This window comes from Epargyreus clarus, unplaced genomic scaffold, assembly GCF_041222505.1.
Source record: "Epargyreus clarus isolate Ecla_fem2 unplaced genomic scaffold, WU_Ecla_fem_2.2 ptg000010l, whole genome shotgun sequence".
NCBI classification, from domain to species: domain Eukaryota; kingdom Metazoa; phylum Arthropoda; class Insecta; order Lepidoptera; family Hesperiidae; genus Epargyreus; species Epargyreus clarus.
The window spans coordinates 785,451-811,918 of NW_027332218.1; the positions used below are offsets into that span (position 1 = coordinate 785,451).

General features: G+C 35.0%; 1 protein-coding gene across 1 annotated transcript in view; it reads right to left on the reverse strand.

Annotated features, from left to right (window-relative positions):
* Positions 1-26,468, reverse strand: part of form3 (FH2 domain-containing protein formin 3) — a 116,261-nt gene that overhangs the window by 73,686 nt on the left and 16,107 nt on the right. The window contains exon 2 of the mRNA XM_073076980.1: positions 25,825-25,960. The gene's annotated coding sequence lies outside the window, so the exon portion shown is untranslated. The remainder of the gene's footprint in view (positions 1-25,824; positions 25,961-26,468) is intronic.

A 26,468-nucleotide genomic window follows, 5' to 3' on the forward strand; every position in this document is an offset into this window, starting at 1 on the left:
CCTAAGGGAAATTGTGGCTTGATGTTCCAGTATCTGTATATTCAATAATATAAGCTACTTATAGCGAAGACTCAAAGGACGAAGAGATCGTTCTTTTATGATCAGCCGTTTATTCATGTATTTACGAAAATTTCATATAACATATTTACATGTTTATTTAACTTCGAATACATAACAAATAAATGAAAACTAAAATGTTTTCAATTTGATTGGCTATTTAAATGCCTACCAACGAAGAACGAGAACAAAGAATACTTCAAATTAATCAAATTAACGCCTATTTAAGTAGCTGCACTTAATTAAGTAGCCGCATTTAACATACTCGTAGTAGCCGCATTAAACAGAGTAGCTGCATGAAACTTAGTACCTGTTGTATTGCGTGATAATGCCTGGAATTTTAAGCTATTTCTAGCTACAGGTGGTCGGTGGACCGTTGTTAACGTACAACGTATTCTATAATTCAATTGTTACACTAATTTTGTAATGCAGTACAAACGGTAAACAGGTATTTTGCAAATGCAGGTAAAATTACTTAAGTAAAATATTACAAAAATTGAGTTTCGGTTTTTTTAATTTTTACATAAGTCATACCAAGACATTAATAGATTAATATTAATTTGCATGTTTTTGTGTTATAATTTGACAGTCAATTTGTAAAAACATTTAAAAGCATGCAAACATAAATTGCGACGATCTACACGTAATTAAAGCTATGTAAAAAATTCGACACCGATTCTATCGTAACTCAAAATAAAAATGATAAAAAACAAATAAAAATGACTTAAGCTACTTTGCTCAGGACAACAGCATATCGATTGCAAAACAGTAATAATCTATAGTGTCCGGCCACCATTATCCAATCGGTAGAGACGGGCTTGTCATATAAATCTCAATCAATATGAGCCTAATAGGGTAATGCCCTTTCCCATAGCGGTTAGCCGTTAGCCCTGAAACTGTATAAATGCTATTAGGGATACTTATCGTTACCAGTTACTCTGTATCTACTGGTATTGTTTGCCTCACGATATCATGTTTTGATTTCAATCGAGATGTCTTTTGTATTAAGAGTTAAGACGGTTAAATGTTAAAACATCTGTACAAACATGGTTTTAAAGACTGATATCGAAATCATTTACATTTTATAATTAACACTTTATAACATTTACAAAAAATGTCTAATAACTAACTTTTAATTACTTACATTTTAATATTTAATCTCAACAACCGAAAAGAAATAAGTAAATATACCTATCCGTTTACATATCTCTTTTAATACGATAAAGAAATCATTGATCATACTGATTTTGTATCCGCTAAGTAAAATACAATTTTACTAATCGACAAAAAAATTACCTAATCCCTTAATCAAAAGTTTTTAATTTTAACCTCACAACATTATTAGTAAAAAAAATTAAGGGACCAGAGCTACTTTTTATTATTCTTAAACGTTAGAGTCCAACTTAATTAGGTATAGTACCATTATGTGTAGAAGACGACATACCTACATAATATTCATTTGTCATTCAATGCGAATATATTAACTACAAGTTTTCGTAACAGCGAGTTTATTCTCCTCGCATCGAATTTGGCTATCGTAAATCGTTATTTAGATATCGGAACTATAAGGTACCTGTTTAACTGTGTAAGCATAGCGATGTAAGGCATTAAATACCTGCAATGTCCTGCAAAAGATTTCGAAGGTCACTAAGATTTGGTAATTACTATGCAATTTTCAAAATTTACTCTTAGCTACGAACTAAGCTAAATCTATACAACTTTTGGGAAAAAGAAAATATTTTGCAAAGAAAAGTTAGGGGTGTATAAAAAAATAGTTAGGGGTGTGTAAAAAAATAGCAACCGGAATCAATGCGAAAAAACCGTTTTCTGCCAACCGGTTGTGGTATGACAATCAGTTATTGTGCCAACCGGTTCCATATGTAAAATATGTAGCAGAGGACAAGATCGCAATTCGTCAACGTTATGTTATCTGTAGCCGTTGTAACAATGCCGTCACAAAAACCCAACATGACAAATAGCACCTGCGATTTGTTTTGATGATGGTAACATAGATGTCGGTTTGAAAATTACAATGTTCAAAATTTAATGTCAAACAAGATTAATATTTGTTGCTGATAACATCGGCATATAAAAGAAATAATAATAAGTAATTGCTTATTTACAATAATAAGTTATAGTTAAGGTAGGTACTTACTTATTTCTATTTCCAATTTATTTATTAACTACAATGACAAATTAGAATGTCATAATTTATTTTACAATTATTTTTCCATGTCCAATATTTCAGTGAATTTATTATATACACTACTTCTTTATTATCTACACCAATACGTTTATTAAAAATAAAATTAAATACACTAAGTGTTATTCAACTAAAAAAATTAAATAGTGACAATAAAACTTAATATAACTTTCACACGTGTTCACACCACTTAACTCGCAAATCGAATTAAAAAATCACTGACCAATAAACCACAAATTAGTAGACATTTTTTACCGCCAAAACGAATACAAAATGGCGCTTGACAGGTGCGTGCACAAAAACGTCGCCGCGCGCGGCACGCGGCGCCCAACTATTTCCGAACTTGTTCTTTTTTCAGACGAATATAACCGCCACCCATTCAGCCAGTGACACTTGCCCCCGATCACGCTTGACGCTTTTGTCATTGGAATGTCGGGGCAAACGTTTATGTGATTAGTTTATACCTACCGGCGCAACATTGCAGATTAAATGTCTGACTGTATTATGTCTACTACTTTATACGCTACGTTTATGTGACTATTTATTTTTTAATGACATTAGCAAACGGGTGTGATGACCGCTTAAGTGGCCAGTGCAGCCCACTAAAAACCAGTAATCTGTTTTCTTTTTGTCTATGGATTGTTACAAGAGCACAAAGTTCACTTTTTATAGCCGATAAAAATATCGGTCGCATTCATTCGTATAATTTAAATATTTGCATAATGTTTTTGTCTATCGAAATATAATACTGTCATAATCTATACTAATCTATCGATCTGCATACTTTTGATATCATTAATCCATAATATCAAAGATTAATTATTACATTAGACATTATTAGGCATTATCATTCATTTATTTTAAATTGACATACGTGATATAGCTATTTCCGTTTTGCAATCTACTAGTTTTTGGAAGTCTGCCTGTCTAAAAAACTAGCTGGATCACGCGGTTACACTTGCGTTTGAAAGCAGTATTCAACTCTTTTGTCAATCTTCCATTATCCCCAAATAACGTTAAAACCGTTATGATTCAGCTTCTGTGTGTAATGGGATAATATACGGATATATTATGTACTATACATAATATAGAGAGGTCCAACTAACCCTTCAATTCCAAATTATTATTATTTACTTCCTTAATATATATTTCATTAAATCCTATTGAATTAAAATAAACTATTGAAAATCCTTTAGTATTCCTAGAAACCAATAAACAATTTTGTTCACCTTTAAATATTAGCGCAGATTTTCCTTCCCTATATAATTTCGCCAATTTTTACTGAATTGTCCAAAATTCGTTATAAATATGTTAATATTCACACAATCTGTGTCTTATCTATCAACACCGTTAGAGTCGTCGACCTGTCGTATAACCTGGTTCACGCATTAACTAAACTGTGAATTTTGATATCTGTATTCTTAATCGCCACTTGAAATCACTAGCTACTATTTATGTTTGTTTGGTTAAATAAGTATTACTAGCGATACGAGTAAGTTCTCGTGTTCTACTGATTACTGCAGACGTATTAGATACCTTGTATAAGAAACAACTTAAAACAAGATATAGCTCTTATCAGAAAAAGTAGTACTTGTCTCTAGATCAAAATTAAGTCAATTGTAACTTAAAAAAACAGCCCTTTCGAACAAAATTACGTAAGGTCCTAAGCCATCACTAGCCAAATACAAATTGGTAGTGTTACACTCACATCACACACATGTACCTACAGACCACATAATTACTGGTTGTCAATAATTTCCCTTTTGAGTTCTAACCTTATGTGTTCTGAATTCTAACCTTCCATTTTAATAACAGATTACAGAAAAAAATAAAATAGAACTCTCAGGCGTGTTAGTTTCCTCACAATGTTATCCTTGAATTTCTAATAATTAAGCACATAACTAAGTCTAAAGACCCAATGTCGTGTAAATTTTGAAGGTAGAACCATTAGTGGTTCGATTCCAGCGGCACCACCGCCACACCAATTTCTACCTAATAACAGCAGTGTTAGGCGCTGCTGTGTTCCGTTTTGAAGGGTGTGGTAAGGAAGACAGACTTTTCCGAGGTGTTCCAGCTTAGTCCTCAGGGGTAGCGGTGCATCTGTGGCCGACCTCAGGTAGGAATATCTGATCCTATCTGGTGTTGATTACAGATGTCCATGGGCGGCAGTGGCCACTTACCATCAGGTGGACTGCATGCTCGTCTGCTCCTAATATTATAAAGAATTCATGCCACTAGACAATAACTCATCAAGTGGCGTTCCATTCAATATAATCACAAGAAAATCTAAGGTTCTATATAAACATATGTCGTCATCGTTATTAGATAATTACGATGCTACATTGTGCACTGACTAATATTAGTCGCTCACCTTCACCCACGAGTCGTGGCGCTGATTACACGCTTGTGTGGATTTTGACGTAAAAACATTTGTTGTGAATATATAAAAACTTGTGTAGTGTATAAAATTAAAATACACTTTGTCAGGAATTAAACTGAAATATTTAATGATGATAGAAATACTCAAATGATAATATAAGGTTCTACAACTCTAGGATTCGAATGCAGTTAAATCATCGTAAAACTCAACTTTGCCTTATGACAACAGTGTAGTACTGTTGTGTTCTAGTTAGGTAAATTTGCGTTAGTTTAAGTTAGGCACACTGAGTTATGCGGCATTTCGTTTACTAGAGATAAGGATGAAAGAATCTGTAATCAGCTTGAGGTAAAATCCTATTTGCCTATCCTATTTAGATGAAAATTTATAAATGGGTTACAGTTACCACTAAACCTCAAACATCCTTAAAACTCTTTAACACAAAATAATTCAAAATGAAATGGTACATCGACACAATGTTATTTTCTAAATCGCTAGTTTAAATTGACCACTAAAGCCTGTAAATGTCAAAAAGGCAATGATTAATCAAACGAAGATTTCAACATATAATAAGTATGTGTAAATAAATCATAACAAGAAATTGGACTGAGTATTGCGTCATAGACTTCTTATTAGCGTTTGATATACTTACTGTTATTGAATGTATTAGAAACGTGAGACCAAATTAATATATATTTAATGTTTTGCTTTGATGTTGATTGTATTAAACTCAAAAATCATAATTAATCATGTTTATTATTAACTTTGATATAAAAAATTATTTTTACTATCTATAAAGGAAACCTATTTTATTTAATCTATCTGTAATTGCGGTATTACTTAAGTTTAACTACTAGTAAAGTACTAAATTAACTTTAACTTTATTAATTTCACTTGCAAGATTTGATTACAAGTGGAAACCGGGAAAAATGCAAGTTATCTTCCCCCTCCATAATCAGATCAGCTCCAAGCCATATTAATATTGCATTTTCATTCAAATTAAATAAGTTTGTAAATTTTCAGCTCAATCCGATACTGGGAAGTGGCTTAAATTTAAGTTGCAAAATTGTTTAAACCCACTCATGTTAAAATTTTTCATGTTTTGTTAACAACATAATTTGTTGTTGCTTTTTAACAACAATTTGCTCGAATCTATAAATAACATTGTTACAATAGTTAACCACGCAAAATAGCTACAAGACGCATATCTGTAGCACAGCATCAAGATGTCAGCGCAGTGCGTTATTAATCTATTGTCCGTTCTAGGAATCAAACCAAGGACACCCGCTAGCGACATATTGAAACGTTACCGACATTTGTTATACACAGGGCTGCCATTATGATAACAAGTAATATAATATTTTATTAAAATAAATAATTAAATACTATAGTAATTTTAATTATTATACATTATGCTGCTAGTATCTTGGGTACACTTCCTCGGGGCAGCGATTTGGCTCATTTATTTTATTTATAAATTTGTCGTTTAATCTTAGTATTTTGACTTTAAAAATGGTTTAATTGCTTTTATTAATTAATATATGAATATTATTTTTAGCCAAATAAATTGTATTAGTTTTTAGGTACTATGTTTTTGCAACATTATATAATATATTATACATATTATACATTAAATAATTGAATTAAATATAAAAAAAAATATATTTAGTCTCTAATTCTTCTTTTATAATAATTTCCGGGAACCCAAAATCTCGGATCTTTGATTTCAAATATTTACATTAGACTTTATTACTTAATTCTCGCATATATGTACATGCTTTCATGCTGAATTAATCATCAAAAGGTGATAATAATGTTAATCTAAATATTAATATATATTAAAAATGTTTGACACATATATTTTACTAACCAAACAAACTTAAATGATTTATATGCTTCAGAAATTAAATTGTGTGTATATTTCTTTTACAAAAATACTACTGAAAACTAGCAAACAAACACACCTATCACCTGATGATAATGGTCACTGCCACCAACTTAACAATAATATTCATATAACATAATTACAAAAATATATTACAATATTATTCCACGAAGTAGCAACCCTAGTTATTGGCGAATCACGACTAACAAGTACCGTAGATATATTATTGCAAGCTGGAAACATGCTTAATATGTACACCACTGACACTTGTTGGACTGTTCTCAGGCTCTGTATCTGTCTATATCTATCTTTATCTTAAATAGTACAAAAGATACCGAGGTACGTCTGTTAAGTCAAGGAAAACAAAAATACTTTTATCAATGTTGCTTTTCGCCGTTTTCTTAGCCGTTCTTTAATTTTAGGGTTCTATTCAAAAAACAAAACAACGGAAATCTTATAGGATTATTAATGTATCTGTCCGTTCGTCACAGCTAATTTGCTCGGAAACTACTGGACTAAATGAAATCACAGACCTGTAAGTTGAAATTAAGTTTTCTGATATCATGATACATTAATCCACAATGACCGGGAGAATATTTTTGTCTGCCACCGCACGCGTCTGAAACGATCTATGTGTGTAAATAAATAAATCTATAACTGTAGATCTCTTTAGAATCGAAAACTTACTTAAAATTGGCCGCAGATATACTAGTCCACCTGATTACTAAGTTGTAGAAAAACACTGTACAAATAATATGTATCTCTCTACTTTATGTCGGAACACAGTAACGTTAAACTCTAGTGTTATTTATAAAGCACACACAAATGTGACGATGGAAACAATGCACTTAAAACACAAAAATATGTAGATTTCATTATAAGGACAAGGATTAATATTAGGCGCAATTTGATGTAATGTTAACATGCCAAATACAAGCAAAGCAGTAGAAACAACTAGTTCAAACACTAACTAAATGCAAACTAAGATGTAGCCGGTACGTGGAGTCATGTCATTTATAACCGAGACTATAGTCTGCCACAACTGAGTCAGATCTGTCGAAGATAATATCTTATAAAAACTGGGAACTGATATACGAATAATAGGTTCCAAAGGATTCTGGGAAGGATGGGCGTTTTATAAATGATTTCTTTTTATTAAATACAAAACATGAATTTGTGTTGGCAACGTGATAAGAATTATTTTTAGTTATAACTCCTTTGATTCTAGGTATATGACGATTGTAGATTATAGGATACTGGAGACAATTAGTATTTTAGCCCAATTTAAAATCAGGAGGTTATATGTTAGACTGTATGTATTTTTTTAAATATTCTAACAGCAGTCCAGCCTATGGTAAATGGGTACTGGTGCCCATAAAAATACTCGTACGTAACCTATCCCAGACAAGAGTCCTACCAGAGATCGGACACATATTATGTGTTTCTACCCCTGAGAACGAAGTTGAACGCCTCGTATGAATATGTCTTTCTTACAACACCTTTTAACCAGGAAAACGGCAGCACTTAACACAAGTGTTATTAGGCAGAAATAGGTATGGCGGTGGTGTCGCCACAGTCGAACCACAGAGGATTCTACCACCCACAAATGTATTAAAAAATGGCATGTAATTACCACGCTTTTATGAGCTTGACCTGTATGTTTGTAACGAAATCTTTGAACTCGATTTTTACCCACTTGGAACGTCCGATTAATTCAAAATTTTGAACACTTATCAAAAACCGATGACAATACACGATTTTAATAATTTGCGATTTTAGCGTGGTTTTTAGTTTTTAAACGATAATTATTTCTGTATATCAACACTACCAGCTACCTACATCCTAGATACCAATAGTCCCTGTTAGCGCTTAGTCCCTGAGCTAAAGCGTGTATCCGCTAAGGAAGTCTAATAGAATAAAACCCTTAAAACTATTAATTAGCAAAGGGCCAAGAATGCGCCGTGTGATCAGGCGGCTCGTAACCGAAACATTCCGTTTCGTCACGATTTCCCAGAAAAGAAGTAGGGACACCAACATTTATGTTATTTTTGGGATAATTAAATATCATTAGATACCTAGTAATCGTAAAATAACAGTAATAGCCTAGTGGTTGATAGGGGTCTTAGGCCTATGGGCCTTTCAAACGAGTGGTTCGAGGTTTGAGCCCCAAGCACGCGTCGCTGATCTATGTATTATTTATGTGCATTTTAGAAATAATTATTTGATTTAATGGTGAAGGAAAAAATTGTAAGGAAATCTGCATACCTAAGGTAACTTTAGAAAAAAGTTTTTAAAGGTATGTGAAGTCCACCAATTCGCACTTTGCGGTACTTTGCGGCACTTTGCGGTATCTATGGCCTAATCTGTCACATTCTAAGAGGAGACCCGTGCCCAGCAGTGGGACAGTGGGAATGGGTTGATGATGACTAAATTTTAAATCGTGGTTTTAATCAGGGATCTAAACCCCAGATACAGACCTCTGATTTTTCAAAGTTACGGGTTAAGTTAGAAATTAATTATCAATAGCAATAACTGTAAAGAAAAACATCGTGAAGGAAGTTGCACACATGAGAGTTAGAAAAAAATCGTAAGGGTATGTGAAGTATATTAATTGGCACTAGACCAGCGTGGTAGACTATGGCCTAACCCCTCTCACTCTAAAAAAAAGAAGGACAAAAAATATTAAATCGTGAGTAAACAAATAAAATAGAGATAACTTTATACTTCCTTGAATTAAAAAGCTACAAAGTTGTCGAACGTCTGACATTTAGGAAGACGCGTTTGTCCACATGATACCCAGAAGCGGGACAGTTTTTTAGTACCAACTACAGTCCTATTACATTCAAACCGTGAGGCCACCGTACCCAAACGGGACACTCATTTTATTTTAGCGTGCATTACTCGTGTTGATGTCACGTCGTTCGATCCTGTAGGAATCCTATGACGTCACACGATTTATAGTGTCACATTGGAATTGAGTAATTAATGTTGATTTCACAGTCGTTTATTAAAGTAACATCTCTACATCTCTTAACTTACATATTTATTAGACATACGCTTTGGTCCTCTATTTAAACCCCATAAGGAAAATGTTCATATTTTTATAACATAGAAAAAGAAAACGGATATTTTGTCCGACTGATAGTAGGTAAGTGGCTACTGCCGCCCATGGATATCTGTAACCAACCCCAGATGAGGTTACAATCTTACATGAGTTCGGCCACCTGCGGTGCTCCTGAGGACTAAGTTGGAACACCTCGGATAAGCATATGTCCCTTACCTCAAAGCGGAACACAGCAGCGCTGTAAATGCTGCTGTTATTAGACAGAAATAGGTGCGTCAGTGCGTCCAGAATCGAACCAAGGACTCTATCTTTCAACATTTACGTAACATTAAAGAACTAATGTACGTTCAAGCTTCTAAATCCAGGTCTAGATAATAGGTAGAGATAAATCTATTGATTAAAACTATGATTTTCCTGTGGCTTTTATTAAATTTTCACATATCATGCATGATTTCAGAGAATGAAAAAAGTATTAAATCCGAACCTAAACCTTTGCACGGATGTTTGAATTTCTAACCACTATACTAACGCACAAGCCAAGATTAATAGGTACATAACTAATTATTCTTATAGCGTTCAAGCCTCAATCATGTAACTTGAATACAAATTAGTAAACGGAAAACAACAACCATTCCAAATCATTTTTTCTAAGTATTGTAGCAATAAAATTGATAGTAGATTTATTTCTAAGTAGCTCTTTGGTTTATACTAAGGGGATTTTGACGCTTAAAAGTATTGTACTAGGATTTCCTGTATGGTAGAATCCCATAGTTCCTATCTCCCTTAACTGCAGTGTAAAGGTATTCTGTACTCCAGTACTAAAGGTGTGGTAAGGTAGTCACTTACATCCAAGGCGGTCCAGCTTAGTCCCCAGGAGAAGCAACGCACTGTGAACTGTGGGCGACCTCAGATAGGACTCTAATGTTATCTGGGTTTACATATCCAACAGCGAAAGTCACCGCCGAGTGAACTGCATGTTAGTTTACTACTCCTATATCATAAAAAAGCCTCAAGATCTATAACAAAAAAATTAAATGAATATTGCCTGGCCGGGGATCGAAGCAACATCCTCTTTGTTAGGTAGATACAACTACTGCTGTCCCTATATCTCTGCCACTGTCATGGATTATCTTTTGTATGATAATGTCACTCTAATTTTCCGATTCATTTGCTAGTGAAACATGATTATCGACCGTATCGATATTATATACGTACGTATAATATACTTCCAAATACTCTTAGAGTATCGGCAACAGTATATCCGTATAGAAACTATATATCTATACTATAGATACTGACCGAAAACACGCTTTAAAAGTTAACGACTTCAAAATACCAATACAGTTAAATTTAAATTCCTATCTTCTATCTCTATTTAACATTAATAAATACATTCCTCTCGTTTTAACGTAATCCTCACCTGTCATTATGTGAAGTTTAAATCAGTTTAATCCCCTTAATAGGAAACAGTAGGTTGGGGTAGGTCGGAATTAGAAATATTTTTAGACTATGTTATCCTCGGAAACGAGTAGTCACAGGTGGACAAATATAGATAAAAATAAGTAACATTTTTAACATAGAACAACAAGGTATTCGTTTTCAGAAAGGAAAATCCGACAGAGTAAATAATTTGAATACGTCCCGCAGAAAAACGTATATTAAAGACGCCATATTGATTTTTTGAATTTTTCATGTACTCGGCATAGATTAGTAAAGATTACTCACTCCTAACAAGAAAATGTACCCAGTTTTGAGAGTTGAAATTGTTCCGTAAAAAAGTTCTGCCGTGCTAAAATGTGCCTGAAATATTTGAAATAATTATTTATTTATTATGTAAATGCAGTATTAGTTATTTATTAGTAAATTTTCTCTAAAAATGTTTTTATTTGTCAAGAATTCAAAAAAAGAACTTACTAATAAGCCGTTTGTGGCTTCATTCAATTTCAAGGCGGCGAAGTATCTTTAGTAATCTATGGTACTCGGTGGTACTGGTGCTATCATGACGGATCTAACGACACCTCAAACGTTAAATCTATTTAGACTTTTAGGACACAACTGGCAATAAAGAAAAAATCATAAATATATACCTAATCTCGAAAAATAATGACAAAAATGTTGTTTTATCGAAAACTATTTTTCTTTCGCAAAGGGCTAAAAATAAACTTTATATCAGGTTAAAAACCATAGAAGGTTAGGTTAGGAAATAAAATCTTGTATCTAATTTAAACGTGTCTAAAAATGGTCTTAAAACCTAATCAATATACAACTGATTTATGATATCGATAAATTATAGATAGATCTAGTATCTAAAAAAACTATCGAATCTATTAGTTGACTAACCGATCTAAACAAAAAATACCTATTATTTTAGACCGAACAATATCTTCTCTGTAAAAACTGGATACCGCCTTTACCCCCATAATCTGTCAATAGCTGTCAAATTAACATTTCCGTGACCTCAGCGCCTCTAGCGGCAAAAACTGACAACTACCCATTCAACTGGTGTATTTCAATGTGTTTTTTTATTTTCGCAGACGATTCTTCGGAGACTTATTAACATACATTTTATCTTGACTCTCAAACTTGTAACACGTGATATATTTTGACAATGGGAGCATACAAGAGTAACATATTATTATCGACACATATATCATATTTTCGTCTATTTTTTTTTTGGAATTCACGGAGCAGACGAGAAAATTAGTGGTCGTTAAGGTCTGACACACACTGGGTTCCTGGTTCGATTCTCGTCCACATGTGTATTCGTGTCTGTATGTGTCCAAGGCACATACGACGCGGGAGAAATCCTAGTTTGTGGTTATGAGTACAGTAGGGGACATTTTTTAGAGTTCCGTAGTCAATTTACTCATAGTTCCGTAGTCATTTTTTTACAGAAATCATCAATCGCTACAGCATCAATTACTAAAATTTAAAAAGTTAAAAATAAAAAGGAATCCTCATGTAATAAACCAGTAATTTTCAAACTATTAATTAACAGATAATAAAAATAAAAAATAAATAATAATTCAGTGGTATGGAACCTCTGTGTTCGACAGGTACTTATCAAATTATTCTTATATTTTCTAATCAAAATCATATTACATGGCGCTTCATCGTACACTTATTCTATTACAAGCACGTGTACCGATGGGTGTTTTTGCGTTAATTCGTAGACTCATGAGCGTGTCAAAATTATTAATGGCGGTGTGCAATAAAACTTAACGCCTTCGACGAATCAAGTTTAACGTAATAAAAATATTTCACACGAAAGCCCATTGGTCGTAAGCGGCCTTAGTGTCTATTTTTGTTTTGTATTGGCTGTTTTGTTTGGAAGTAACTAATAAAGGGTTTTGATTTTTAAAAGGGAACGCTAAATACTTTTGAACTTGTATTTTCATTATAAAATATCTATACATTAATTATAAAAAGCCTTAAAAATAGTTTTCAAAGGTATGTGAAGTCTACCATTACGCACTTGGCCAGCGCTGTGGACTATGACTTAATCATTTTCATTCTGAGAGCAGACCCGTGCACAGCAGTGGCACAGTAATAGGTTGATTATGATGATGATTTTCATTATATTGTAGAAGGAGTAAATAAGCATGCAGTCCTGATGATAAGTGGCTACTGCCGCTCATAAACTTCTGTAAGATTAGAGTCGTTCAGCTAAGATTAGACGCGTACCCGAGGTAAGATTGGATTCTTACACAAATGCGTTATTATCCCTGACGACTAAATTGAAACGCCTCTAATAATTATGTCTCCGTTACCTGCAAATCGGAATACAGCGGTATTTAACACTGCTGCTCTAAGACAAAAATAGTTAACCCAGGAGTCGCACAAACCACAAAGGGTTGCCCATGAAATAAATAACATTACGATAAATATCGATATTTTACGTTTACCACCTCATAACGTTAAATATTTACTCAATACTCAATACTCAATACTCGATACTTAATTGCAATAATGGTTTTACAATTGTTCTATAAAAGTCATTAACAATTCTAGGAACACATGAACCCACAATGGGTGTAGCAATGAATATGAGAGCGGCCGATTTATATTAACAATTAAACATTGATATCAGATTTACAACATTATTTGCGGAGACCTAGAGTAAATGTTTGTATCAATAACATTGCATTAATAAATTGGTACTTGACTTGTAATGCACTTATGGAGTATGAGTATTTGAGTGGCGCCGGCGCATACGATGTAGGTAATTCTCATTACTGCTCTAACCATAGAGGCAACAACGCATAGATATGACGCAGTTTAAATTTTTATAGCTTTTTGTGTTTTGAAAGACGCTCTAATGTCGATCTAGATGTTATTTATACTCCGAGTCTCCTAAAGTTGAGGTCCTCGTGTCGGCCGGCAGTGGATACTGAATTGGGGGCACACATAGGGAATGGCATGTAATGATTGGTTTGATCCAGCTGGTAATGTACTTTAAAATGTAAAAATATCATATTTGTGGCCCAAAAAAATCATTTTCATACCCCCTTCTCATTGGGACCTCGGGACCCTCACGTTAATGAATAGCCCTTATCACACGTCGTCAACTAAATAACGTCCTACAACTGGGCACGGGTCTCCTCGCGGAGTGAGAACGATTTATCATAATTACACAATTAAAATAAATACCTTTATATTACCTTTCCACCAATTCATGGAATACTGATATAACATTATGTCACAACAAAGAAGCAACATGACAGGCACTATTAGCGTAAATGCAGTTATTATCGAATGCAACTATTATTATCTGAAGACTAAACGAAAACTGAGGCAAAGTAGGAATTATTGCCCTGAACTACGGAAGCCGTGTCTGTGTCATAGTAACTCTACGGTCTGGATGTATGAACAAGCTAATTTAAGCGTTCCCAACAAATAAGTTATGATAGAACTCGCTATTAGCGTATTGCGTGGGAGATATTATTATTGTCTTCATAATTCTGTAGTGCACCATCTAAACATATTTTAATAAACAATAATGTTTTGTTACTTGTTTTTAATGTTTTAATTTCATTTTATAGCTGTTTATTAACGCGTTATGTGTGGGTTCCGTTAAAATTGAACCATGTTAGTACTACTGTTTTACCTTAAAAGTTTTAGCTAGTTTTTAAAACCTTAGAAATTTTTAACAAAATAAAAATAAGCACGTGATTTTAGATCGTGTATAACATAAACCACAGCATTAAGCTTCATCGGTCGCGGGCAAGAATTGGATGGGTGACCATTAGTGGTTATGCTTCCTTAATTCAGAGGGCATGCCTTTGGTCCCGATTTTTATAGAACTGATGTTAAACCTTTCAACCCTTGGAATTTATCCGACACTGACTGTCCTCTATCCCCACATTCCTCAACCAATCTTGGAAGGATCTGTTGGAGCAGATTTCTGGATCTAGACTTAGCCTAATAATGCGCAAACATCAGTACCCAGCAGTGAGACTATTATCTTTGACGCATGTATTATATAATATATTATACGCATTGTATATATCCTGACGATTGCAACAAAATCGAAATCCTTATCAGAATTTAATACGTTGTATTGATTATTAAGTGCAGGTACCAGATGATAACACATAAACAGATAGTGTGATGTGATTGTTTGAAATACAATTAATATTGAACGTTGGAAAGAAGTTGTAAACAACATAAAATAATACTTTGTTTAGTCAGGTATCTATTTATATTACAGAAATAAAAACGGCGGGAACTTAGTTGCCAACCGATAACATTTCATACTAATGGTCATAATATCGAAGAATGAGTTAAGGATTAGTATGATAACGTATGTATTTTTCGCTAATCTATTTAGTTTAGTATTTATTTATGATAGTAAAATGAAATATAAACCAATTTATTAACTAAAAGTACAAAATACTTTCTACTATACTACTTTATACTAAATATTATCAAAATTACAACTGCCCTTTGAACTTTGCCGAAGTTTTAGGCATTTCTTAGTTCGCAATCGTTCACAATAACATATTTTTTTCCTCATATACACATTACACTTTGTATCAATTCACATTTATGTTTCCTTATTATTATTATTTTTTTTGTAATATGGGAGTATCAGACGAGCATGCAGTCCACCTGATGGTTAGTGGCTACTGCCGCCCATGGATATCTGTAATCAACCCCAGATAGGACCAGAAATTCCTACCTGAGATCGGCAACAGATGCGCCGCTACCCCTGAGGACTAAGCTGGAACGCCTCGGAAAAGTATGTCTCCCTTACCACACCCTTCAAAACACTGCTGTTATTAGGCAGAAATAGGTGTGGCGGTGGTGCCGCCGGAGCCGAACCTCAAAGGGTTCTACCACCTTTAAACTTACCCCTTCCTTATAAAAATCCGTGTCGTTTTCACTTTTTAACCAACTTCCTATCTTGTAATAATCCGTGGCGTTTTAAATTTTAAACAGACTTCAAAAAAGGAGAAGTTCTCAATTACATTATTTTTATTTTTTTAACACAGCTCAAAAACACACACACAACAAGCAACACTGAACTATTTTACGCTTACTCAAGTGTTTCTGACTAAAATCAAAACCCCAGTTACAACCACTCAAGTTGAATGGTGACCACCGTGACCACCAGTGACGTCATCAAGCTACTCCACGACGATCAATGGAGCATTTGTCATGTTTCTCCGAAGCACCAACTTGGTGGCTATTTTTAGTCACAATTAAGCATCGTAGTGTGGGCTGGGTTACGTTGACTCATAAATTCCATGACCATAGACATGCAAGCACAGACTACAGAGTAATAATTTTATAGTTAGTTATAGAGTAATGATTAATATACAGTACCCTTAGTATGGGTTTTAACACAAATGATTTTTTGTATTTGGTTACGTATTTGTCCATACATTTCCAATCAGCGCCCCTAGCGGACTGTATTAGAACTTATTGGAAATGTATGGGAAATACGTAAACAAATACAAAAACAGTTGTTTTTTTTTTTGTAAAAACGTAAAAACTCATACTAAGGGTACAGGTATTATACGTAATTTCACAAAAAAGATATGACTCAATCCAATCTTTAATATCCAACCAGAACTAATTTTAATGAAATTAATCATATTAATTTTTTGAAAGATGCTACAAGGTAGAATCATTCTTTAGATTCTACCGATGAGGTATCATAAATTTTCACAGTGAAGTTCCTAATTCAACTTTGGTGAAAGGGATATTTATAATATTTGCTGACTTAGATATGAAGCTATCATGTGTGTCGTGAGGGAGACTTACTTCCCTAGGCATACCACCTTAGTCCTAAGAGGTAGCGGCGCATCTGCGGTCGACCTCAGGTAGGAATCTAATCTTATCTGACAAGCATGCATCCACCTGGTACACTTACCATTTAACATCAATCAATAAAATGAATGGAGTCCTTATTATTCCTGTATCATATTCCAAGTACCCAAATACGATAAACAGATCTCCTAAACACGGCGAGCTCAGAGCTGACGTCGCGGGAACCCGACACGCGTATCAGCTCACGTTCGTAATATAAACCGAGCTGACGTAGTCGCCTGTGATACCATAACTGTTCATCAATGTAGTGTAGTTGCTTGGAGAATGATCACAACTGATTTGAAATAGGTCAGGGGAATCCTATGTGCAAGCCCATGATGCAACCCGTACTTATATCTCAGGGGAGGCTTATTATAATATACTAGCTGACCCGGAAAACTTTGTACCGCCTGAAAATCTATTTATCAAATATATTTCATATAAAATATAGCCTATGTTACTCGTGGATAATGTAGCTTTCGAATGATGAAAGAATTTTTAAAATCGGGCCAGTGGTTTTTGAGCCTATTAATTACAATCAAACAAACAAACAAAGTTTTCCTCTTTATAATATTAGTATAGATTAGTATAGATAAGTAAGTGACTGACGTCTATAATCAACCTCAGGTAAGACAGATGTGTTGTCACCCCTGAAGACTAAGTTGAAGCGCCTTGGAAGCGCCACACCCTTCAAATCTGAAAAAATATTGGCGGTTGACACTTATTAGGCAGAATTATGTGTAACGCCAAATACGATAAACATCTAAACAGGGCGAGCTCAGAACTGACGTCACGGGAAGCCGACACGCGTATCAGCTCACGTTTATAATATAAACCGAACTGACGGAGTCGCCTGTGGTACCAATTCAGTGTAGTATAGAGTTGGATAGAGTAAAAAAATGTTTCCAAATAGGTCGCGGCAATTATATGTGCATCCTCATGATTGAACCCCTAACTACAGTCCATCTGGTAAGTAAGTGGATTCTATCGCCCCTGGGTGTCTGTAATCAACCCAAGATAAGATCAAATTAATAACTGAGGTCGTATCATATTCCAATTACCCAAATACGATAAATACATCTGCATACAAGGCGAGCTCAGAGCTGACGTCACGGGAACCCGACACGCGTATCAGCTCACGTTCGTAATATGAACCGAGCTGACGTATTCGCCTATGATGTTAAAACTGTTAGTTTAGTGTAGAGCTGGGTAGAGTGCAAGTCATAACAATAACTGATTTTAAATAGGTCAGGGTAATTTTATGTACCATGATGCAACCTTTAAAGTTATGTCTCAGAGGTATTTTACTCATCTGTGGAAGCCGTCTTTATTAGTAGTATATCTATGGTGGAATGTAATGTTTTTCGAGCGTATGTATGTTTCATTCTTTGGCATGCCCTCCAGCTCAAACGGCTTGCAGAATTTTTGTCGAAATTCTGGGAGTAACATAGGCTTTTTTAGCAGTCGTGTTTTTGTTTTTATAATAATTACTAGATTTATAATATTGAAGTATTAAACGAGACATCGATGGCAATGGCAATGGCAAACGCAGTCCATCGGATAAGTAGCTACTGACTCCCATGGATGTCTGTAAGCAACTCCTGGCAGAGATTAGATTCCTACCTGATGTCTACAAATTCAAACAAACAAAGTACTGAGGATTGCCTAAGGACTAAGTTGGATCACATCGGATAAGTATCAAACCCTTATCATACCTTCCAAAGTAAAACACAGCAACATTAAAAATATGTGGTGGTGCCGGGATGAAACCAAAGTTCTTCATTTAAAATGTATCTTTTGTTAAATAAAAAAAAACATCACGTAATTTTTCACAGAAAAAGTAAAATGACAATTTCTATTTTTAGCATCATTACAATTATAATAATAACAATACATTTTCCTTAAACAATGCGTTTGAGGTCAATATGTAAGTAATTCGGTTCAGTTACTCATCGTCGTGAGGTCAAGGTGGGCAGCATTTCTCACGAAGACCAGCTTGGATCATAACAGAATTTGCATTGTAATGAGGACAATACAAAAATAGTTGCCATATGTAATGTTTTATTGTTTTTGTGACTGTAATTGCAAGGAATAGTTATATTTTTCGCGCCTATATTTGTAATATGTTTTTAGACTCTTAAAGGGAGGCACACTTTTCCGAGGCGTTCCAGCTTAGTCCTCAGTTGTAACCGACCTCCGGTAGGAATCTTATTGTATTTCGGTTGATTACAGATGTCCAAGGGCGGCAGTAACTACTCCCGCTTTCTGTCTGTCTACTGTATTGTTTAAATCTTCGTCATTAACCTCTTATCGCCCCACTGCTTGGCTTTATCCAACACGAGAGAGCTTAATCTCACTCTGAATCATATTATAGAATTTACACGTTTTCTAGACTTCTGTTTTCAAAGAACTCAAGCGTGTACCTAGATAGAATTGGAATTCTACGAGAATGTGACCAAAAATTGTACCTCATGTCTTTCTATTCTACCGTATAACAGAAGTGTTAAACGCTAAACCAAAAGGTTCGAATAGTCAGATAAAATTGAAATGCTGATAGGAAGCCTTCTATCTTAGTCCTTAGCGATAGCAACACTACTTTTGCCGATCTTATGTTTAATCAAATTAACTCATGTGGTTTAAGGTCATCGTACTTACCAAGACGGGTCCAGGTTCGATTCTGACGCAAAAAAAATACATTTTTATAAGTGTTCTGGGTATTTATAACACCCATCACAGTATCTCAGTAAGAGAATAATATGCCGAATATGCCAAATTAAAGTGTATAACCATTACTTTGTATTCAGTGTTAGAAAATGTATGAAAACAGTGAAGTGGTTAGCAACATTGAGACAGACAAACAGAAAAAGAGCAAGTATCGAAAAATAAGTAAGACGCTAAATCGGTGGGAGTGCGTGCGACCAGGCGCCACTCGTAGGGCACTTGCGGACAAAATTATATACAATTATTGTATACGACTTGAAATTACCAAAAGTTCCTTTACTTATTTAAACAAGCTTTTTTTCATAAGAGTACCGTAAATATCTTAATAAATATTAATTTCGAACTATCCATACAGTGATTTTTTGCTAATCATTCGTATGGGATATTTGATATTCCGAAAAATATTTTTAATTTGAGAGTGGATTGTGAATTTTCCTTACATGGCGATTTTTCATATAATATTGAAGTAACTAACAGGCACGCAGTTTAACTGATGGTAAGTGACACCTCACGTCCATCGATATCTGAAATCAAGCCTGGATCATATTAAATATCTTCCTGAGATTGGATAAAGATGCGTTGCTACCCTTGAGGACTAAATTGAAACGCTTCGGAAAAGTATGTCTTCCCTACCACACCCTCCAAACCAGAACACAGCACACTTAATAATGCTATTATTATGCACAAAAATGGCAATCGTTTCACCGGAGTCGAACCACAAATGTTTCTACCACAAAACCATTACACTCTAACCGCAAGCATTAACTTAATTCCAATACACGTAAGTAGCAACCCTAGCAACGCAGCCACGTAACGCATGTGCGCTTAAGGTCGAGTTCGGCTAGCAATGACCCGCTTCACCATATACAGCGCTTGCGAAAACCCACCTTAACATTCCCCTCAACAGATGTTCGGAAGGTTACTGCCTACTTCGGAGCCTCAGGGTGGCTACAGTTCCGGGGTCCAGTTTGGGCGATGACGTCACTTGTAAGGTAAGGTAAAATATGTTGGCAATTAAAAAAGTGTAAATTTACAACGGTTATGATTTTATGCGTTTTTATTAAACAGTTACTTGAAGTTAATGTTAATTATCCTACTAATTGAGTAGATAAATGAAAAAGTAGGTAATTATTTTCTTATAATAACACTCATTATATAACTAGTATTATAATATTTAACAATAAGTTCCAACCGAAACTTTCCGCTATTCCACCGTCGTGTTAAATCAATTTTTGAGACGAGCTTAAAAGCCACAGTATTCCTTAACTGTCAATTGGTTCATTATTTGTTAAAAGCCATTCAAGATGGATATCCGTAGTGGGTCGGAAATTCTCATTTTTTTGGGATAAAAATAGCAAGCTAGCACGCATTCCACCTGATGGTAATTGGTCACTGCCATATATATAATAAATTGGCGACATAGGGGTTGGCGTTGTCACTCCTGAGGATTAAGGCCTCATATAATCCGCAAAACTGCTAGTCCGCTCTGAATATAGAAATGAGTCGCGCCATAGCAAATTGTATGACTACACCTGCTCGCAACAACTTCAGAGCGGACTAGCAGTTTGGCGCGGATTATACCTATGTAAGTTAGCTGGGATCCACTTCCTACGACCGAAACTCAAAAATTACTTCACGCTATACATTGTTCGTGTATAAAGTACGGACCCTGAGGTAATTTACAATTAGTTATAGGTTCATGGGCTTTAATAACCAATCAACAGTATAACAAACGCAATGCCTATTTAAATCGAAACAAATCAAAAGATTCATTTGCAATTAATTTTGAACACGCAATCGCGATATTTAGGTTTTTTACACGACCGCGGAGGGTAATGTCTTCTAAGCCGTCTACCGGTGGAAAGGACTCTCAAGGTCACAGAATGGAGACCACGGACGGGCCACAGAAACGTCGGCAGACACCAGCCAGATGGACCGACGATGCGAGTGATGGGAAGAGGCTGGATGAGGACAGCGCGAGATCGGGACTTGTGGAAGTCTAGTGAGAAGGCCTACATCCAGCAGTGGGTGACAACGGGCTGAAGAAGAATGTTTTTCGAGATGTATATATCTATACGTATGTACGTGTGTATGTAGGTATATATGTCTCATTCTTTGGCACGCTCTGTAACGCAAACGGTTTAATAGATATTAACACATGAGATGTCATTCGGTGGATTCGACTAAATTGTGAGTGACATAGGCTATATTTTTTATACAGTCGGTTTTTTTGTTTTCATAAAACATTTCTAGGTGATGTAGAAGTGGCAGAAATGCCTAAAGAAATCGTTATTTTGCATAGATGGTAGTCACCCTTAAATCCTTATGAGTAGTCTGTTTTTTTTTCATCATAATTCTATAATTAAAAATTTTAACAAAAATATATAACTGACTTCTATGACGATACAAAATAAAAAATAATTTAAATAAATGTTGGTTTAGTACATAGTTCTAAGTTGGCGCTAATATTGGTCAACTTTACATACATACATACATACATTCTTACATATAATACATGATTGGCGTTTGAATACAGAAACTCCTTTTTAACCGACTTCCCACGGAAGATAGGTTATCTATTCGACGCGTATTTGCTTTTTCTTTTCTTTTTATGTACGTCCAGCGATTTTTTTTAAATCATAATTTCGCATAGAAGCTAGTCACTCTTAAATCCTTGATAAATTCAGATCAGATCACGTAGCAAACTGCGTATCTGCAAGGTTTCCATAAAGCAAGTCGTATAGAATATTGTGAGGCGGCGCGCGTCCTCGCCAACTCAATTTGTATGTGACAGATGTTTCTCCATCGATTAGTAAATTGTTTACTGGTTGGACTAAGTGATAAGCGAAAATAATTTTCTTATTAACAATTAACATTTAACTGAGGCGTCACTCGCGACCAGTACTTTTCATCTATGCCTCACGAATTTTTTTTTTCGGGATAAAAAGTACCCTATGACCTTTTCAAAGCCCCTGACAAAATGTGCACCAAATTTCATGACAATCGGCTACTTAGTTAAGGCGTGAAAGCGTATGAAACACAAACTCACATCCCCTTTTTTAATATTAGTTAAAATGCTGCCTTTACTGTTTATTTATTTAATTAGGACTAGCACATTTTTATTTTATTTTGGTCTACGATGCAAAAAAAATTCAGGCGAAGTAGGTCGTTGGATGGGTAACCCTTTATTGGCTAAAATTTTTTCATGCTCCCGTACTTTGGATAGTTGCTTTTTCTAGCACTATATATAACTGCTATACATGTACAGCATATAGTAAGAATAATAAAAAGATTTTTAATTCCCCCTTATTCCCGCAAAACCGCTTCAGCCTATGCCTTGTCCACGACTGAACAAACGAGCTCTAAGTGCCACCAATGTGCAACCAATGACCAGCTGGGCGGTCACCGAACACGTTCAGAGTCCACACGCAGGTCAATGTCGAATTTACCCAATTCTATTTTTACTTTATCCAACTGTGTCAAAAAGTACAATTTTAGAGTGCTGAAGGAATCGTCTATGGACTGCATGCTAAATGGCTCCAGTAATAATAATAAAAGCCAAATTGAATCGAACAAATTGAACTGTGTTTTGGTTTGAAGGGTGTGGAGTAAAGTAAGAGAGACTTACTTTTCCGAGACCGTCCATCTTAGTTATCAAGGGTAGCGGCGCACCTGTGGCCTCAGGCAGAAACCTCAACTTATCTAGGATTGATTACAGATTTTCATGGGCGTCACACCTCACCTCACCATCAGGTAATCTACATGCTCATCTGCTTCAATATCACAAAAAAACAACAACAAAACAATAATAATAAATATAAAGCGGAAACAAATTAAAATAATAAACCTCATTGCACCACGGTACTATGCCATCTCGTATCCAGGTCAATGTCAACCGCGCAGCTGCGTGGACAGTGAAAGCACTTACAAATTGTTATGTCAATGTGCCATCCATTTCGGATTATCAGCAGCGGTTTTGGTAAGTATTTAAGGTTCCGTACCCAAGGGGTAAAAACGGAACCCTATTTTTATTTTTATAATATAGAAGTAGCAGACGAGCATGCAGTCCACCTGATGGTAAGTGGCTACTACCACCCATGGAAATCTGTAATCAACCCCAGATAGGATTAGATATTCCTACCTGAGGTCGGCCACAGATGCGCCGCTACCCCTGAGGGCTAAGCTGGAACGCCTCGGAAAAGTATGTCTCCCTTACCACACCCTTCAAAACGGAACACAGCAGCGCCTAACACTGCTGTTATTAGGCAGAAATAGGTGTGACGGTGGTGCCTATTACTAATACTTCGCTGTCTGTCCATCTGTTCGTCTATCCGTCTGTCCGTCTGTCACAGTGCTGTCAGAGATAGACTCTGGAACCATAATAGGTAGACACTTGACTTTTTTATAGAGAATGCATAAACGGTCGCTATAAAAACAAAAAATAACCATACAAGAAAAGAGAGCTATTTCTCGACGTTTTCTATTGTACCGTAATATGTAGGCAGTTCAAATTTCACAATGTATTTACTTCACTGGCTGCTATAATAACAAATAAAAATAATCTTCAAGAAAGATGCAAAAAGAGCTCTTCTTCAAAGCCGGCGATGCGTTGGCGACTCCTCTGGTGTTGCAAATGTCCATAGGCGACGTTAACTACTTTCCATCAGGTCTGCTTTATCGTTAGGCTCAAATATATAAAAAAAAAAACTAAAAATTAAAAAATATGAAAATGTGTGTGGTATGGAACCCTCCGTGTGCGAGTTCGACTCGGACTTAGCCAATTATTGTATTAGTGGGTTGAATATGACAGGTTCGGTGGTTCGGTTCGGTCAAGGTTTGGAATGTTCCAGAGTTGAAGCTGATTGTAAATGGTTAGTAAGTTGAATATGACAGTGACTAAGTTCCAAGTCGGTCAAGGTTTGAAATATTCCAGAAGCTTCTTTAAAAAAACGTTTTAAGGTTCCTGGCGTTAAACTTTAAGCGCGATTTTACCGTACAATGTTATAAGACGTAATAGTTAATATTATATATTAATATTATATAACCTTTTGCATCTGCACGCATCCTTTATGGGAGGAAGGGTGGTACATACTGCATGATTTAAAGGATATACCATCATACATATTTGTAGCGGATTGTTGCGAAGTAGTTTTAATCCTAACTTAATAATAACACGTAATGTTTGGAATCTTCCAAACTCTTTTTCAAATTTCGATTTAATACACAGTTCAAAATCTAGAACTTTTCAGGATTTCAGGAGTTTAGAACTTCTCGGGGTACATTCAGTGATTGGTTAAAATATTGTCGTTTATGAATTAACAGACCGAAACCACAAAATAAAAACTTATTTGTGCCGAAACTAAGAAGACATTTATTAATTCGTTTATTAATTTTATTAATTCGTTAAAAAATAAAAATATTATAAAACTGGTATAAAAATGCGTTTAAAAATACCATAGGAGATTAGGAATGTTGAAAAATGACACCAAAGTAGTGTTGTAACTCGTAAGTTTACCAATATTTCATAAATAATAAGAAAAGTGGGTTAATAGTGATAATCTTTAGGTCTGTGGGACGCCTTTTATTTCTGTGATTTCCATTTTATTAACATTGTCACAGCGATTTCTTTGACAAATATCGACTTTAGTTTACAAGAATAAGATATTTTCCACAACAGATATCTATAAATATTAAGAAATAGACTTCTACGTCGTCTCTCTCTGTCTGAATGCGATATAGTCAAATACTACCAAATGGATTTTTAAGCTGTTTTAACAATTGATGGATTCAAAGGCGTTTAAACACATGCCTATGTATGGATTAATTCGCCGGAAAGAACTTAGTGTACCACCTATGGACATCTGGATTCCTACCTGAGGTTGGCTACAAATGCATTGCAATTCCTGGTAGTTAGTTGGAACTGTGGATAACTATGTGTCACTTCAAAGCGGAACACAGCACGCGTAACTCTGTTGTTATTATTCAGAAATAGATGTGGCGATGGTGTCTCCGGGGTCAAACCAAAAAGAGTTCTACTACCTTCAATATATTACAGGAGTTAGCCCCAGACCCTCTCCGTATTCATCCTCTACATTGAAGTAGCATATATAAGGGGACACCCTTACTTGCTAGTAGAATTTATAATGGGTTACAGCCACCTACAATATCATGATAAAATTACACAAAATAATAATTAAACTTACCAAGTAAACAGCAAAGCGGGTCAGATGTCCACCATCCTCACGCACACACACTCACTATATCTATGTATTTGTATCACATTTTACTTAACGTCGTTAATCACTGTTCACTGTATTTAAGTTATTGTTAACGGGAAACCTGAAACAAAAGTTAATCATTAGTTTTATTTTGAACGAGCTGTGCCCCGCGGTTTTACCCTCGTTTAAGTGTAAATCCTCAGGAGATTTTGTAGGGTTAAGTTTTATTGTGCGGGATCCTAATTATTTTCTAACAAAAGCAGCCAAGTTATAACTCCATAAAACATGAGCTTACTTCCGCTGAAAGTCCCATCAAAATAGGTCTAGCCGTTTCCAATATTAACTGGAACGAACTAACAGAAAGACCATTTTTTAAATATTTATTTTAATAGTTATCTGTTTTATTGCTTTTACCTGTTACTTTGATAAAACAGACTTCAATTTTATTTATTTTAAAAGATAGCGACCTTAACATAGTAAATATTGTGTCTTTTTGTATGTGTGTGTGTCTTAATTTTATAGAAACCCTAGGCCTGAAATCTTTTAATTAGCAAGCCAGTTAAGATAGCTAAATCTGTGTGTTGATAAGACGGTGATAATATTGGCGGCTTCCACAAAGCGAGATGTGC